Source organism: Lissotriton vulgaris, chromosome 2_1, assembly GCF_964263255.1.
Source record: "Lissotriton vulgaris chromosome 2_1, aLisVul1.2, whole genome shotgun sequence".
NCBI lineage: Eukaryota > Metazoa > Chordata > Amphibia > Caudata > Salamandridae > Lissotriton > Lissotriton vulgaris.
This window is the reverse complement of record NC_141687.1, coordinates 813,320,324-813,335,787: the sequence shown is the minus strand read 5'-3', so window position 1 is coordinate 813,335,787 and position 15,464 is coordinate 813,320,324. Positions and strand designations below refer to the sequence as shown.

The window sequence follows — 15,464 nt, the reverse complement described above, 5'->3', positions numbered from 1 at the left end:
CCGATTTTCCTCCTCCCGAAGATGCTTCAGAGGATTCGGAGGGAGGAAGTACCAGTAATTCTCACTGCACCTTTTTCGCCAAGGAGGCCTTAATTTTCCATTGCTAACCCATCTTGCAACAGAGTTACATGTAACTCTCCCGATAAGTCCAGGCCCTCTTCAGTTTCCATCTCTAGCACCCAGACAAAAACGTCAGTTGAAACTGACAGCCTGGAAGTTGAGAGGGTTGCAACAGTTGGGATGTTCCAGAGGGATTGCACGTGACATTTAAGTAGTTAAATAAAGAGTCTACTCTTCAAGCATATTCTAAACACTGGACTACAATATGGTGTATGTTGATCCCTTCAAGATTCTAGACTTTTTAAGAGACAGATTTTCTAAAAAGGTTTAGATATTTCAACGCTTTACTAACAGTGGGCAACTATAGATATTGTAAGGAATCCAGAAGGACACTGAGCCATAAAACTGTCTTTAGCAAAAAAAAAACCCTCTTGTAAGTTTCTTAGATTAAAAAAACTCTCCTTTTATCACCAGTTCCTTCCTGGGATTCATCTGCTGTTTTGAAGGGCTTACAAAAAGATCAATGTGACCCTTTGGCTCACGTCAACATATAATGGGTCTCATCAAAGGTTGTTTTCCTATTAGCCATAACCTCAAGAAGAAGATTAGGAAAGCTAACTTCTTTATTAATTTCTTACCAGTACTTGAACTTTTTTCACGACAAAAGGTCCGATTCCGATCTGGGTCGGAAGGGCACCGATCACGATCCGGTCGGAAAAAGTTCGAGCCGTACGCGTTTTTTCCGCCAGACTCGTACACCTGTTACGATGCGAGCAATGTGAAATTCACTGACCGAGTCGTTTCCGGGCCTGAACCACTCTGTACCACTCGTCCTTAAGCTGACCGTGCCGTGCAATGGATGCAAATTATGACCAAGCCAGTACGATGCACTCGTCGGACAGCAGGTGAGAGACGAAGTTTCCGGCTCGCAAAATGTCCGTGTCGTTGCCTTTGGGGGACCCCCTGTCACACATAGCCTTACGACTCGGGCATAGGGGGAGACCCAAGTGTCTCCCCAACACAGGCATGTATGGTGCGGTTGGCACCGACGCGTACCCACTGAAGGGGGCGCCCTTGTACGAGACATACCCATTCAGTCAATTGGAGCCCATCGTACGACCGGCTCCCATTGACTTCTATAGGAGTCCGACCGAACCGAGTCCGGCAGCATACGGCCGCATCGTACTCGCTTGGACGGACTGCAGGACTCTGGCTCGGTAGGAAAACACTCCGGATCTGGCTCGGTCAGAGAGCTTTCCGACCCTGATCGGAATCGGACCCAAAGTGGTTGTGAGAGAGGATCCAACCTTTAGGCCTAAAGTACAGTCTCAATTTCACTACCCTCAGGAAGTTGTTCAACCTGCCTTTCAGGCCTCAGATAATGTTCCATTAAACCCTTGACTTAACGAGAGCCTTTTTGATATATGCAGAGAAAACAAAACCTTCCAGAATGTCTCATCTCCCATGGTACAACATGCAGGGGGGAAAAAAGCCTCAGGTACAACGATTAGTAGATTAGTAGATGGGGGAAACAAGCAATCTCCCAGGTTCATACCTCTGTGGATCTCGAATTATCCAGAAATATTATTGCAAAGTATACTAGAGCAGTAGTAGCTTTCTTTGCTGCAGTGGGGGGATTTGCTCCAGGAAATATATAGGGTGGCCACATGGGCAAATTCTAACACTTTTCTTCCCTCTTATAAATTGTGTATCTGTACTAATGACGTGACGTAATTCTTGTAAATATAGTCATGATAAGCAGCATACAAATGACCCTGTTTCATTCTTAAATGCTTGGATACAGCCTCACAAGTTAGGAATATGACAAGGAGAACTAATGTATGGGTAATGAACCAATTACTTACGGGTAATCTTCATTACCTTTAGGATAGTCCTTCTCGTCACAGTAAGATCCCTCCCTCCACTTCTTGGAACACTACTATATTACCTTGGGCATAACAGGAAATGTGATTTGAGAGAATGGATTTTATGCCTTTTAGCACAATAAAAATAAAATTAATAGTAGAAGGCTTAGTATAGTGGGTTTTGTCTGGAGGCAGGAGGGTTTCACAAGTTGGGACTATGATGAGAAGAATTATCCTAAAGGTAATGAAGATTACCAGTAAGTAACTGGTATATGATCTATTCAATCTAGGACACTGAAGGATTAAACCAGTATTTTTATTGATGGATCTCTCTGGGCAGCATCTGCAGCATGTGCTGCACTTGTTCAAGGCAGGTGCCATTTCAGCTGCTCTACCTAAATCACACTAACTTCAGGGCTGATGATGGACCCAGGAAGAGGGCAGGAACACCATATTGTTTTGCCTTTTCACAGTGTCTCTTCAGACACTTTAACTGCTGCTGTTCCCGCTGTTCTAGTAACCATATTTTTAGCACACCCATTTGTTTAGCCCGTTAGCAGTAAAATTCGTAATCTGCATTTAAGGCCGTCCCTTTGTGATTTCTCGCCCACTGGGCTGTTTAACCCTTGATTGCCTACAAAAAAATGACAAGAACAACATTTTATTTTGCCTTTCAGAAGTCTGACCATTGGCATATTGGCATGTAATAGGCACACAGGTATTACATGTTTCTGATTATCCTGTGTATTTTTTGCATACTTATGGCCATTACACATTTGCCACATAATGCAACATCTGCTGAATATTTTGAAGATTTCACTTCAAAAAGAAATGTTGTTTCAAGCTCAAACAGATTAAAAGTTATTACCCAAAAAGCGCTACATGTAATTCCTGAGTGGCAGATCCTTTGCAAAGTTTAACTGGTCATTTTTTTGTTGCAGATTGCTGTATTTGGATGCTATACTGGCACTAATGTGTTTCGGCATTGTCTACACACTTAACAGCTGCTAAAATTACAAAATGATGGAATAGTACTGCAACAATTTCTCCAGCATTATGCCACATAATTTGCCTTTCCTAGTGACATAATTTTGTCGAATCTGTTGTATCCTCTACTGATACATAATTATAATGGCGCTGCATGTAATGCCCTCTGCTATTTCTGGCTTTTCAGCCAATGGCATGGTGCACTGTGGGTATATAGGTTTGCTATGAATAATGCCACTATGGTCTCAAAACCACCGCATGATGAGTGACGTTGGCTACAAATGCCAGATTAGGCCAAAGGTGTAGTACAAGACATTAAGCCACGTGTAAACTAGGTTTACATTTTTTACAAATTCACTAAAAACAAAAACAAATGCTTGTTTCAAACGTCAAACAAAACCGAGATGGCTTATTTTGAAATAGTTCACGCTTTCAGTCACATCATGCAGTAAAACAAGCATTGGCAATGCCAATCGTTTTGTTTTTGTGAAGTAGAAAGTTGAATACCGTGCTTCACATCACAACAAAAGTAGAATATGGGCAGCAGCACCACAACCTTTCCTAACACAAATGATATTTTGTGCAAAGATGCAGAATGAAATTAACATTATTGGGTTCTAAACATGAAACATCTCAGAGAGCAAACAGGATTGTGATTTCGTTTCGAACAACTGGAATTATACAAATTATTAATTAACAAAGGTCGGGAATTATAAAACAGTAACACCACCTCAGCCAAATTAGGCGACTCCTTATCTGTAATTTCAATTTTACAGTTCACGCAAAGAGCTACCAAAATAATGAGGCCAGCTATGGTAGGAACACAAAATTGGCTATAACCATCTAAAAAACGGATTTCTAACATACTAGGGGGCAGATGTATCAAGCATTTTGCGACTCGCAAAGGCCGAAATTCTGCCGAAATTCGCAGAATTTCGGCCTTTACGACTTGCAAAAGGCATTTTAGCATTTTCTGATATGTACCAAAAAATCGCTAAATAAGGAATCGCTAAAATTTGCGATTCCTTATTTTGCTTAAGCATTTAAGGAATCGCATATTTTGCGATTCCTTAAATGAGATGTATGTAACTTTTAGAGATTGCGAATTTGGGTTAAGATTTCTTTTCAAAATGCCCTATTTGGCATTTGTGAGGGTGGCATGTGACGCACATACATGCCCATGGGGCATGTATGTGCGCCACATGCACACACATGTAAATTTCAGGGGTGCAGCAGGGTGTCTTTGAGACACCCCTGCACCCTTGTAATAATTCTCAAATTGCGATTAGAAAATTGCGAATTCACAATTTGAGAAATATTTTACAATATATTCCTATGGGCCTCCTGGCCCATAGGAATGCATGGGAATTATTCCTTAATTGCGAATTCGCAAAATGCGAATTCGCAAATAAGAAAAAATAAGAAATCGCTAAAAAATAGCGATATTGTACATGCATACCATTTTGCGATTACTAAATAGCGATTCCTTAAAAATCGCTATTCAGAAATCGCAAAATCGAATCTTGATACATCTGCCCCTAGGTCTCTTGAAAACAGATTAATGCTAACCAGCTTATATAATCTTTCTTACTCAAAATGCCCGTTATGGTCCAGCTCGAAATATCAAGCAATTAAGCAACATAAAAAGTCGAATGTATTAACATTTAAAGTAGGGCTTTCATGCAACTTAGCACAAGGTGAAAATTAATCATCATTATTCAAGGTACACAATGGTTCAAATATGACTGAGGCGAATACATTACAAATGACAACATTTGTTGTATCAGGGACAGACAAGGGAATAAGCGGCGGACATGAACCGTACAAGAGGTGGGGTTTAAAAAATATTTGAATGGCAAGGCCTGTCTACCTGCAGAAATGCTCTGCAAGAAGGTGACCTCTGACAGCAAATGACCGGCCAAGAAGGCCATATAAAAGTTTACCACAATACAGTCTTCTTCAAAAAAACGTTGAGGTCCATTCCCATCCATGACACCCTTCAAACCATATTAATGTGGCGAAAAAATACTAGCCTCTGCCTAGTCGCTTATCTAACCAATAGACGACCTTATTTCTCAACTGGGAGACATTTTCAGAGAACTCTCCCTGAAGTGGTGGAAGGCTAGCCACAACCAAGACAAATGGAGTGGCTTCAGGTCGTAGATTAAAGATAAAAGGCACTTTAGCCAATCTGGATATTTGCTAAATTCCTTTGGAAACAACAATGCCTTCCTTATTAGACTGGTGATGAAATGAATGTGGCACAGCATACCTACTAATAATTTGTACCCTTGTATTAGTTGGTCCTAAAACTATGGGTTTATCTTTTACACAATCGCTCTGCGAAACACTCTCACTCATAGAACCGCCCATTCTATAGCCAGCTTGTCCCATGAGGTTAGATGATCGGGAGTAACCTAGGTAATAGTCGCTGATAGCATGCTGTAATAAGACCTGACCTAGTGTGATTAATGGGTACAACTAAGGTAGTGCGGGTCTCTGCAATATCGGATAGTTTAGTAGACACTAGCAAACCATTAATAATGTTTTGAATTCGGTAAGTCTCTGATTACATAACTCAAAAGATTTACCTCAAGTGTTTAAAGTCTCTAATAATCAAATAAGGAGTTCAGTATCACATTAACCTGTTCGAAACCTCTCCAGTCAACTCTGCCTACCCCTTTATTGAAGTCATCATTTCTCCTATCTTCTTTGCTGGTGGGTGAACGTCAACAGGTCCCCAGGAATAGATTGATGAACCACTGCGTCTACCGTGTGTAGGTTACCTCCCAACTAAGGGTTGGGAATGGAGATGGAGTTAGGACCCCTTATAGTTTGCAGCATTGGATTAGTTGAGACAGCGTCATTGACCCCCACTAATCTGGTGTCTTGGATACTTAGCCCAAATTTCTCCTCCAGTGACATGTTTTTCTCACTTTTTGCCCCAACAGCTGAAGTCAAGGTCGGACTGGGACAAGAAATAGGCACTGGCAGCAAAATAAAAGTCGCCCCCATTAGCGAATCAGATAACTAAAAAGTGGTCCACATTTGCAATATTGAACTAGTGAAGACACAGTGTGTGGGTTTTTTGCAAGGTATGGGAGACCACATGCACTTGTGTTTGCTGCAGGCAATGCATGTGGTAATATTATTGAAATCAAAAGTTTAAACTGCCTCATTTGTACATGATACAGGCCCCCAAAACTGCAAGAAAAACATACTGACCGGGCCTGCTCTTGGCCTGGTCTTATCCTGGGTGCGACCTGTGCCATTGGAAGAAAATATGTGCTATTGAGCCCACTCAGCTAAGTGGCTGTGTTGCCCTTCCTCCTCAGCCTCCAACTTGAAGCAGGACAGTGTGGTCACTAGAGTCCTGAGCACTCGTGAGCCTTTAACAAACAAGACGCTGTGGAGACGGTTGTAGTCAGCTGTTTTTCATCTCTTTAACCTTCATGTTTCCCATTTGGCAACCATATATACCCTTTCAGATTTCAACTAGTATCATAAGTAGATTATAAGAAGATCACCATCTCTTTTAGAGAGGACATTCAGGGAACCTATGATAACTTCTATGTCAAAAGTTGCCTCATGGATGATAGTCAGTTCTTTAAAACTGAATGGAGACAAAACCGAGGCCTTCATTTTTGGAGGACCTCTTTCTATTTGGTCTTTGTGTTGGTGGCCAGAAGAACTGGGTCAGCTTCCTATGCCATCCAATAACACAAAAATCACAGCTCCATATTCAATTGCCCTCATTCCTACATTATGCAGATGAACAAACAGACCTCTATGTTTCATCTACCTGTGTTTGCTGCGCAAAGTTCTATGTTTGCTTCCTCTTGCGCATTGCAAATCGTTAGTTCAGGTAGTAATACTCCGCCATCTGGACTACTGCAATTCACTGCATCTAGGTATTCCTCCAAAATTGATCAATGGACTTCATTTAATATACAGTATTCAGTCAAAATATTGAGATGGAAATGTCGACTAATATCAAGTTTTAAATATCGTGCCACAGAATATCGACACCAAGATTATCGTGGTCAAGAATATCGACTTTAAAGTAAGAAATATAGATGTTAAAAATATAGAAGTCATTAATATCGTTTGCAAAATTATAGTTGTATAAAATACCGATTTTTTTTATTAGTGTTATATATTTTAGTATATATTTTAAATGTATGTGATGTATTTTTTGTTTAAGTACTGATTATGTTTTTTAATATATGTGTTAAACTTTTAGTAGTTATTAATTTTATTTTAATTACATTTTACGTGTTTTAGTTCTGTAGCGGGTTGTGGGTTTGGGAATAGGGTGGGTTGTAATTTAATTATAATAAGTTAATGAATATATATATTTATTATTTTTTTTTAATTCAGATTTTATAATGTTAATTGCGTTTTTAAATGTTGGGGGCAAATGTTATGTGCAGGTTGTGGGCTTTATAGGGGTAAAGGGTGGGAAGTAGTGTATTTTAAATTAATTAATAATTAATTGTTAATTATTATTGATGAACAATTAATTATGGTAATTGTGTCACTAATTTTAGGTGCGGGTTGTGGGATTTATAGGGGTAAAGAGTGGGAAGTCATTTTTTTTAATTAAAATTAATAATTAGTTGTTAATTAACATAAATTAATTAACTGACAGTTAATTATGGTCATTGCGTAATTAATTTTAGGTGTGAGTTGTAGGGTTTATAGGGGTAAAGGATGGAAAGTAATTTATTTTTAATAATTTAATTAATAATTAGTTGTTAATATTAACTGACAATAAAATATGAAAAATGTGTAATTAATTTTATTTGCGGGTTATAGGGTTTGTAGGGGTAAAGGTTGGGAAGTAATTTACTTTTAATTAGTTAATGTGATTAGTTGATAATTAGATTACTTAATTGATCATTAATTAGTTTAGTTGTTTAATTATTTTTTGTGTGTGGGTTTTAAGTTTATAGGGGTGAAGGGTGGGGAGTTAATGCATTTTACTTACTTTATAATTAGTTGTTAAATACTATTAGTTATTTCATTGAAACAGTTTTTAATTGTTTAATTAATTTGTTTACAGTTTAATTTTAGGTGTGGGCTATAGGGATTATAGGTGTACAGGGTGGGAATTTAATGACATTTTATGCATTTTAATTTATTTTTTAATTAGTAATTGTGTTAAATTAATTATGTTAATTATGCAAATACATTTGTTTTTTGATGTGGGTTGTGAGTTGTGTGGTGTTGTTTGGGTAGGAAGTAATTAGACTAGATTTCTGTAATAATTAATGTTTTTGGGCCCGATTCACAGAATGAACTTAAGACTCAATCCTAAACGTACTACTATTTTGACATTCACAGAATGCACTTAATAATTTTTGCATTCACAGAATGAATTTACTACTTTTGGTATTCACAGAAGTTAGGATTTTGTCTGTAAGTTTGTCTTAAGACAAACTTAAAACAGACTTAAGTTAGGATTTTGTCTTAAGTCTGTCTTAAGTTTGTCTTAAGTTTGTCTTAAGATTGTCTTAAGTCTGTCTTAAGTCTGTCTTAAGTCTGTCTTAAGTCTGTCTTAAGTCTGTCTTAAGTCTGTCTTAAGTCTGTCTTAAGTCTGTCTTAAGTTTGTCTTAAGACAAACTTAAGACAAAATCCTAACTTCTGTGAATACCAAAAGTAGTGAGTTCATTCTGTGAATACCAAAATAGTAGTAAGTTTAGGATTGAGTCTTAAGTTCATTCTGTGAATCGGGCCCTAGGTTATTAAACAATTTCTAAATAAAAATATGTATTTGAAAAAAAAATATGTTATTCAATATATATGTAGGTATTTGTGATATGCATTTAACATTATGTTTTTATTTGTAATAGTAAATATATTTTTATTTTTAACATATGAATATATTTTTTAATTTACTTTTTATAAAAATAATTTTATTTTATTTGTTTTTAATTTTGAACTGACTGGAGTGAGAATAGTCAATTTTACCCCTCTGCAATCCAACACTGTCCCTATTGATGCACTGACTGGAGTGGGAATATAAATGTTGTCCCTCTGCTATCGAACACTTTCCCTACTGTTGCACTCACTGGAGTGGGAATAGTAATTTGTACCCCTATGCTATCCAACATTTTCTCTACAGTTGCACTGACTGGAGTGGGAATAGTAAATGCTATCCCTCTGCTATCCAACACTTTCCCTACTGTTGCACTCATTGGAGTGGGAATAGTAATTTTTACCCCTCCGCTATTTAACACTTTCCCTACTGTTGCACTCATAGGAGTGGAATAGTAATTTTTACCCCTCCGCTATCCAAAACTTTCACTACTGTTGCACTCATTGGAATAGGAAATTTAAGTTTAAAGATTTTTCAATAGTTTAAATTTATAATAGAATGTTTTTTTAATAGATTGTATGTTCTTGGTATATTTATATTTATTTACTTGTTAAATTTTTATATAATTTTAAAATTATAAAATACATTAAAATTATTAGTTTAATAACTGTTTTAAAGTATATATATATATATATATATATTAATTATTATATGTGTGTGTGTGTTTAACTTTTTTTAAATTAGGTTTATTTGTTATATTTGTTAAAAGGCATATTAAACCTATGTTGTTTTTTAATTAATTTTATTGTTTAATATATTCAATATTCATCAATTTATTTTATATATATGTATATCTAAAAAACGAGATTTTATACAACTTTATTTATGACGACGATATTCTTTCTTTCGATATATTTGTACTTACCATTATATATGAGTATAGGATGCAGATATTTTTGACAATGATATTTTTGTCACAATATTTTTGTATGGGGATATTTTGGGTGTCAATATTTTGTCAGTTGCCATATAACAATGACCGGGTCCTCATAGGCAACTTTATATACATTCAAACGCGTAAATCATATTGTAATTTTACAATTATCTCCCCTTTCTTATATTGCAATTGGGGTAGAGAATACAGCGTTTTTTTGCCAACTTAAAAAGCTACCATCCCAACTGCGACAGTCTCTCTGAAAGCACCAAACAATAGTGTGTAACTACTGTGTAAAAAGTGTGCAAAGGCGAAATGACACCTGACGGGCGAACCACCATCGGGATACCTGATAGGCACTCACTAGATAAGCCCTGTTCTCATCATTGGCGGTCATCAAGCCAACAAAGAAAAGTGAGTGCAGTGAAAAAGTGAAAAATAATCAAAATGTGTAATTAAAATGCATAGGTATGCACGTTACTTTTATTCTTTAACTTCGTGCAGCCTATCAAGTTAAAAAGCGAGGATGGCTGCTAAACATGCATACCAGTACCACAAGTACCACTGGTATGCATGTTTGAACACATTTATTTTTGGCTTTTCACAGTAGTTACACACTATTGTTTGGTGCTTTCATAGAGACTGTCGCAGTTGGGATGATGGCTTTTTGAGTTGGGAAATAAACGATGTATTCTCTACCCCAATTGCAATATAAGAAAGGGGAGATAATTGTAAAATTACAATATGATTTACGCGTTTGAATCTATATAAAGCTGCCTATGAGGACCCGGTCATTGTTGTTTGGATGACTATCTGAGTGGAGGGCGACTCAGGTTCTGGCTGTACCATCTTTGCTCCTTATTTTATATATAGTGTGCCATATAAAACAGTGGTGCAAATCCTCTTCTCTGAATCCCTTTCTTCAAATCAATTTCTGAACACATTTGGGCCCTCCTTTGGCTCCCTAATCAGAAAAGCTCTATGTTCAACACACTACTTATCTGTCCGATGATCTTTGTCTGACAAAAGTCCTCTCCCTATCCAGATACACACCATTCCTTATCGTAGATCTCAGACTCTTTGTTCTACTTCAGGTTGTTCCATCTCTACTCCCAGAGCACATAATACCTGCCTAGACGAACATTCCTTTTCCTATTTCCCATGGAACAAGCTTTCTTCACTCAACAGATAAGAATCAATATATCTTTCCTTTTTTAAATACATCAAGACATTGTTATTTGTTAGCCCTTATGCTACCCGGTTTATTCCCTTACTGTCACTTTTGAGACACCATTGTAGGTTACCTGTTGTAATTATAAATATTATCATTCATTAGCATCTGGGCCACTGTAAAGTACCTCTGGATCTACATCCTCAAATGAGGACTCCATTGTTTGCTATGCTAGCCTAATAAATAAAGTGTATATTAGGGCTTCTCTATGGTCTTTTATTATTCTTGCAGTCAGTGCCATCACTTTTCAGTTTGCCCATGACCTAGGAGGCATGACCTAGGAGGAAAAGTGCAGGAAGGGTAAATATAATACCAACAGGCAGACCTAAAAAGTAGAGCAACAACTATTTCTTCTAAAGAAATTGGACAGAAAGATTTGATAAAAAACAAGATTATGAAAACCATCATTCCATATAAATAAATCAATGAGATATGTGTGAATCTAGACAAAGGGGCGAGGGGAGGGTGACCAGGATATTTAAAGGAGGAAGTTCAGGGGAGGGAAAGAATGAGGGATAGGAAAACACATAGGGGGGGGGGGGGGGTGGCTCACCAACTCAGCTCATCGAAACTGAGGCTGGGTCTCTTGAAAAAGGCCTCCTAAGTTTTCTTGTCACATGTAATCAGAGCTTAGAAGCCAAAAGGGAGGGGTATGCCCTTGGCACAGATTTCCTAAATCCTCGACATTGGTAAGCTGAGGCTTTCTTCAGCTGGGGTCAATGGATCATGAAGTACCCTGGCCAGTATATTGATTTCTATTGGCTCCTGATGTTTGCGCCTGCCTATCCTCCTTTTGCATACCATGCTGTGGGATTTGTAAACTCCTCAAATTCTGCAGGTGCTTACTCGAATCAGATACTCTGGATCTTGGAGTCCTCCAAGTGAGTATCTTGAGCTCCTGTGACTCCTGCTATTGCCCAATTGACCAATCCAGACGGAAGAATAAAAGAAATCTTCACGAGGTGGCCCAACTAAAGCACAGATAACATCTCCTACTATCAAAATTCTTGTCTGCCTCTAACTGAGATGAGAGATGGAATAAGTAAAATTAATACTAGCTACATTCAAATGGTTGGCATGCCCAGATGCATGTTTCATACTATTATTTAGTTTGATTAACTACTAACGTTTGTGGGAAGGAAGCTGTAAAATAAGGGACCAGGGAGACACAGATTCAAAGAAGAACAAGAAATATGTCAACTAATACTAAGGGGGTCATTAGGATGGCGGGCGGACTTTGTCTGCCCGCCATCCTATTGTGAAATGGGACCGCCCGCCATAAGGGTGGGGGTTCTGTGGGGGCCATTAGGATGCACCCACCACAGTGGCAGGAGCATCCTGCATTCCTGACATTGTGGCGGGTGGTGCACTCAGCACCGCCCGCCACAATGCCAGGACGGCATGTTGTGCACTTCCATGCACAACATGCCGGCAGGCACTGCACAGTGCCTGCCATGTTGTGCATGGAACTGCAGGGGGGTACCATATGTACCCCCCATGTGCACCCCCACACCCCAGAGTCCCAGGGGGCCGCAACGGGCCACCGCAAGCAATTCCTGCATGCCTTTCTGTGGCGGCAATGCCAGCACAGAAAGGCATGTTTCCGCCCCCATAGTAATATGGCTGACAGTGTCTAACAGACACCGCCACCATATTAAACTCTTTTACGCCCAGATCGCCACCACCATGCGGGCGGTGGCGAGCTTCTCGAGGTCCTAATGTGCCCCTCAGTCTCATGAACAATGAAATACAACGCTCTGTTGCAGGTCTGGAACAGAATATCATGTGTTTGCTAGTTTATTACAAGAGCCAGAATTGAGAATTGTATGGAAACCCCAAGGTGAAAAGTACTAATTGTATGGTTTACTACAAACCATACAGTGAGTGCTGCTGTCTTCTTTGTCAAAGTAAATTGAATTGAAACATGGCCAGACAAATTCGCATGGGAGAGCATACATAGATGAAGGTTTTTACCTTTAGTCAAAGGATTTCTACATCCGTTTCAGCTGTTAAAGTATAAATATGACAGAATCAGGGCAATATAGCATTGGGTTTTCCCTGATAATCTTACAAACTGAAAATGGTAATATTCAAAAAAAGTAATTCCTGAATCCCGAACTTTGCTTTACTCCTGTTGAATTGAGAACATAAAGGTACTGACAAAAAAAAAGATTAATTTTGGTGATCAATTATCATCAACACTGTGGTCTCATATTATATTTTTGGCTACAAAGCGCCTGATAAATAGGGTCAGAAAAGGTCAGAAACAATGCCCGACTTCCATAGACTGAAATTTGTTTAAAATGTAATTTCTAGCTATGGAGCCGGCACTGTATTATACAACTGGTTAATGCAGAGTAGTTTTCCTTTACCGACTCCTTGAGAAATGTGTTTATTGCTCAAAGACAGCCGGTGCTTCTAAATCAAACCTTGGCTTTCTTTGGGTATTTATTGGCATAACGATAATGAAATTAAGCCAGACACCTTGCCTAACTACTATATATTTTATTTCATTTATGCTATTCCTAAATTTTAAGGCAGGGTCCACTCAGACTTCAAATTGGAAATGGAATATGACCACTTTCTCTCCCAAAATGTTAACTGGTGTGAACTGTACCAAATGTTATATTCATGAAACAGCAACGAGACTCTAGTACAGTCAAATATTAGAAATGTTCGCAGAAACAGAGAAAAGGCACTACACTGACAAGTTGACTCCTGCAAACATAAACAGCTGAATGGTAGAAGAAATCACCTGGTCAGTGTAATTTAACTAAACTGAGACATTTTACTGGGAAGACGTTGAATATGCTGCTTAAAATACAATTTGATTTCAACATTTAATATTAATAAATAGTACATTATTTAATCGGAATGCTGTAGAAATAGTAGTTAATAAATAGTACATTATTTAATTTGAATGCTGTAGAAATAGTAAATACCTCTTAATCAAAGGCACTGCGTGTTTACATCTACTTATAAATACCTAAGTCTTTGTATTTTAGGCAGCATCACACAGCAAGACAGGTTTATTCAACAAAAACACATACAAGGATATTAATGATATGAAATAAGACATGTTAAGTGCACCATGCATACCTATGTCTGCAGAAGCATGAATTTAAGTTGCCAGATATAGTTAACTCTCAATGGGCATAAATTCAAACTACTTCTCTAGATCTTCTTGATGCTTCACATCTTTTACTCATCAACATGCTCTGCCGACCTAGTAGGTGTGCCAAAATTTGAAGTGTATTGCAGACAGTTAAGGATAAATTGGCTGCCTTATTGCACGACGAAATAACAGAAAAGGGAATCAAATCTTGAAATCAAATGTATGATGGTCGTCCAGGGTGAAAGTGTGCATTAGCAGAGTTAGTTAGATGGAGATTTCGGGCAGAAGGGGTAGGGCATTTAATCCTTGAGTAGACCAGCAAAGGAAGACAAAGGGAAGACAACGCCAAAGAAATCTTAGGTAGAAATATCCAGATGGAGGGGGGTGGTCATTGATCTGGCTAAGCTAAGCTGTAGATGGTACTTTAATGGGAAGGAGAGAAGGGAAGGAATCTACTATGCATTTTACTAATATTGAATCTATAACTTTCTGAATTATTTGTATTTGATTATTAGTTCATTGATATGAACATCACCCTAGCACATCAGAAAAAACGAGCTAACACTAGATAGCATCTAACCTAGAATTTTTCTTCAATATTCCTAAAGATGTTTTTGCAATAATTCATGCAGTAACGTAGCATGGAAAACCCTAGAGGACTGGTCATTTACAATGATGTGAGTAGAGAATTTAGGATATAATTAGCTTCAGGGAGTTCTATAAAAATATTGAACTTTTATCAGAAACTTGTAGGTAGATTTTATATGGGAGGATGTCGTTCTTTAAACAAACAACTAAATATGATGAGCATAATTCAGAAAAATTAATGCTAACGAGGCACATCTATATCAAATGTGGAGTTTCATCATATTTCTTTACCTTTCTGCACATGGCAACACATGTGTTGCAAAATGCACATGGGTATGATTTTATTATATGCTATTCTTGCCTTTTAAAGCACAGTGCATGCCCACAGCATGCACTCAATAGCTCAGTAGGAGAGACACAAATGCACTATCCCTGCTGTAGCCCTGCAGAATAGTTTCCAAACAGCAATGCTTGGATTATGCAACTAACCCTGGTAATTTCTCATAAAAAGAAAATATCAAAGTTCTAGTCCAAAAGTCAGTGGACTAAAACATGGAATACCAAGGGTCCAACTTTATGACATTCACTATAAAGACTTTATTAAGACAACTGGATTGCTGTCCGAGAGAACAAGGAGATAAGTATTGCTAAACCATTTCCGTATTATACCTTGCACTGACATAGCATCGTTGAGAAACGGGTGTGTGCCTTACAAAAATAAAGGTATGAAAGACAACCTTTCGGACCCATAAACGAGTTGTACTTCAAAGAGAGGGTGAGTCAGGGGTTTGAAGAATAATAATTTGCCCAGACATGTTTCATGAGCAGCTTCCTGTTGCTGAACTTCACTTTATCCCAGGAAA

General features: G+C 38.0%; 1 protein-coding gene across 1 annotated transcript in view; it reads right to left on the bottom strand.

Moving 5' to 3' along the window:
• Positions 1-15,464, bottom strand: part of OSBPL6 (oxysterol binding protein like 6) — a 699,671-nt gene that overhangs the window by 307,591 nt on the left and 376,616 nt on the right. The window lies entirely within an intron of this gene.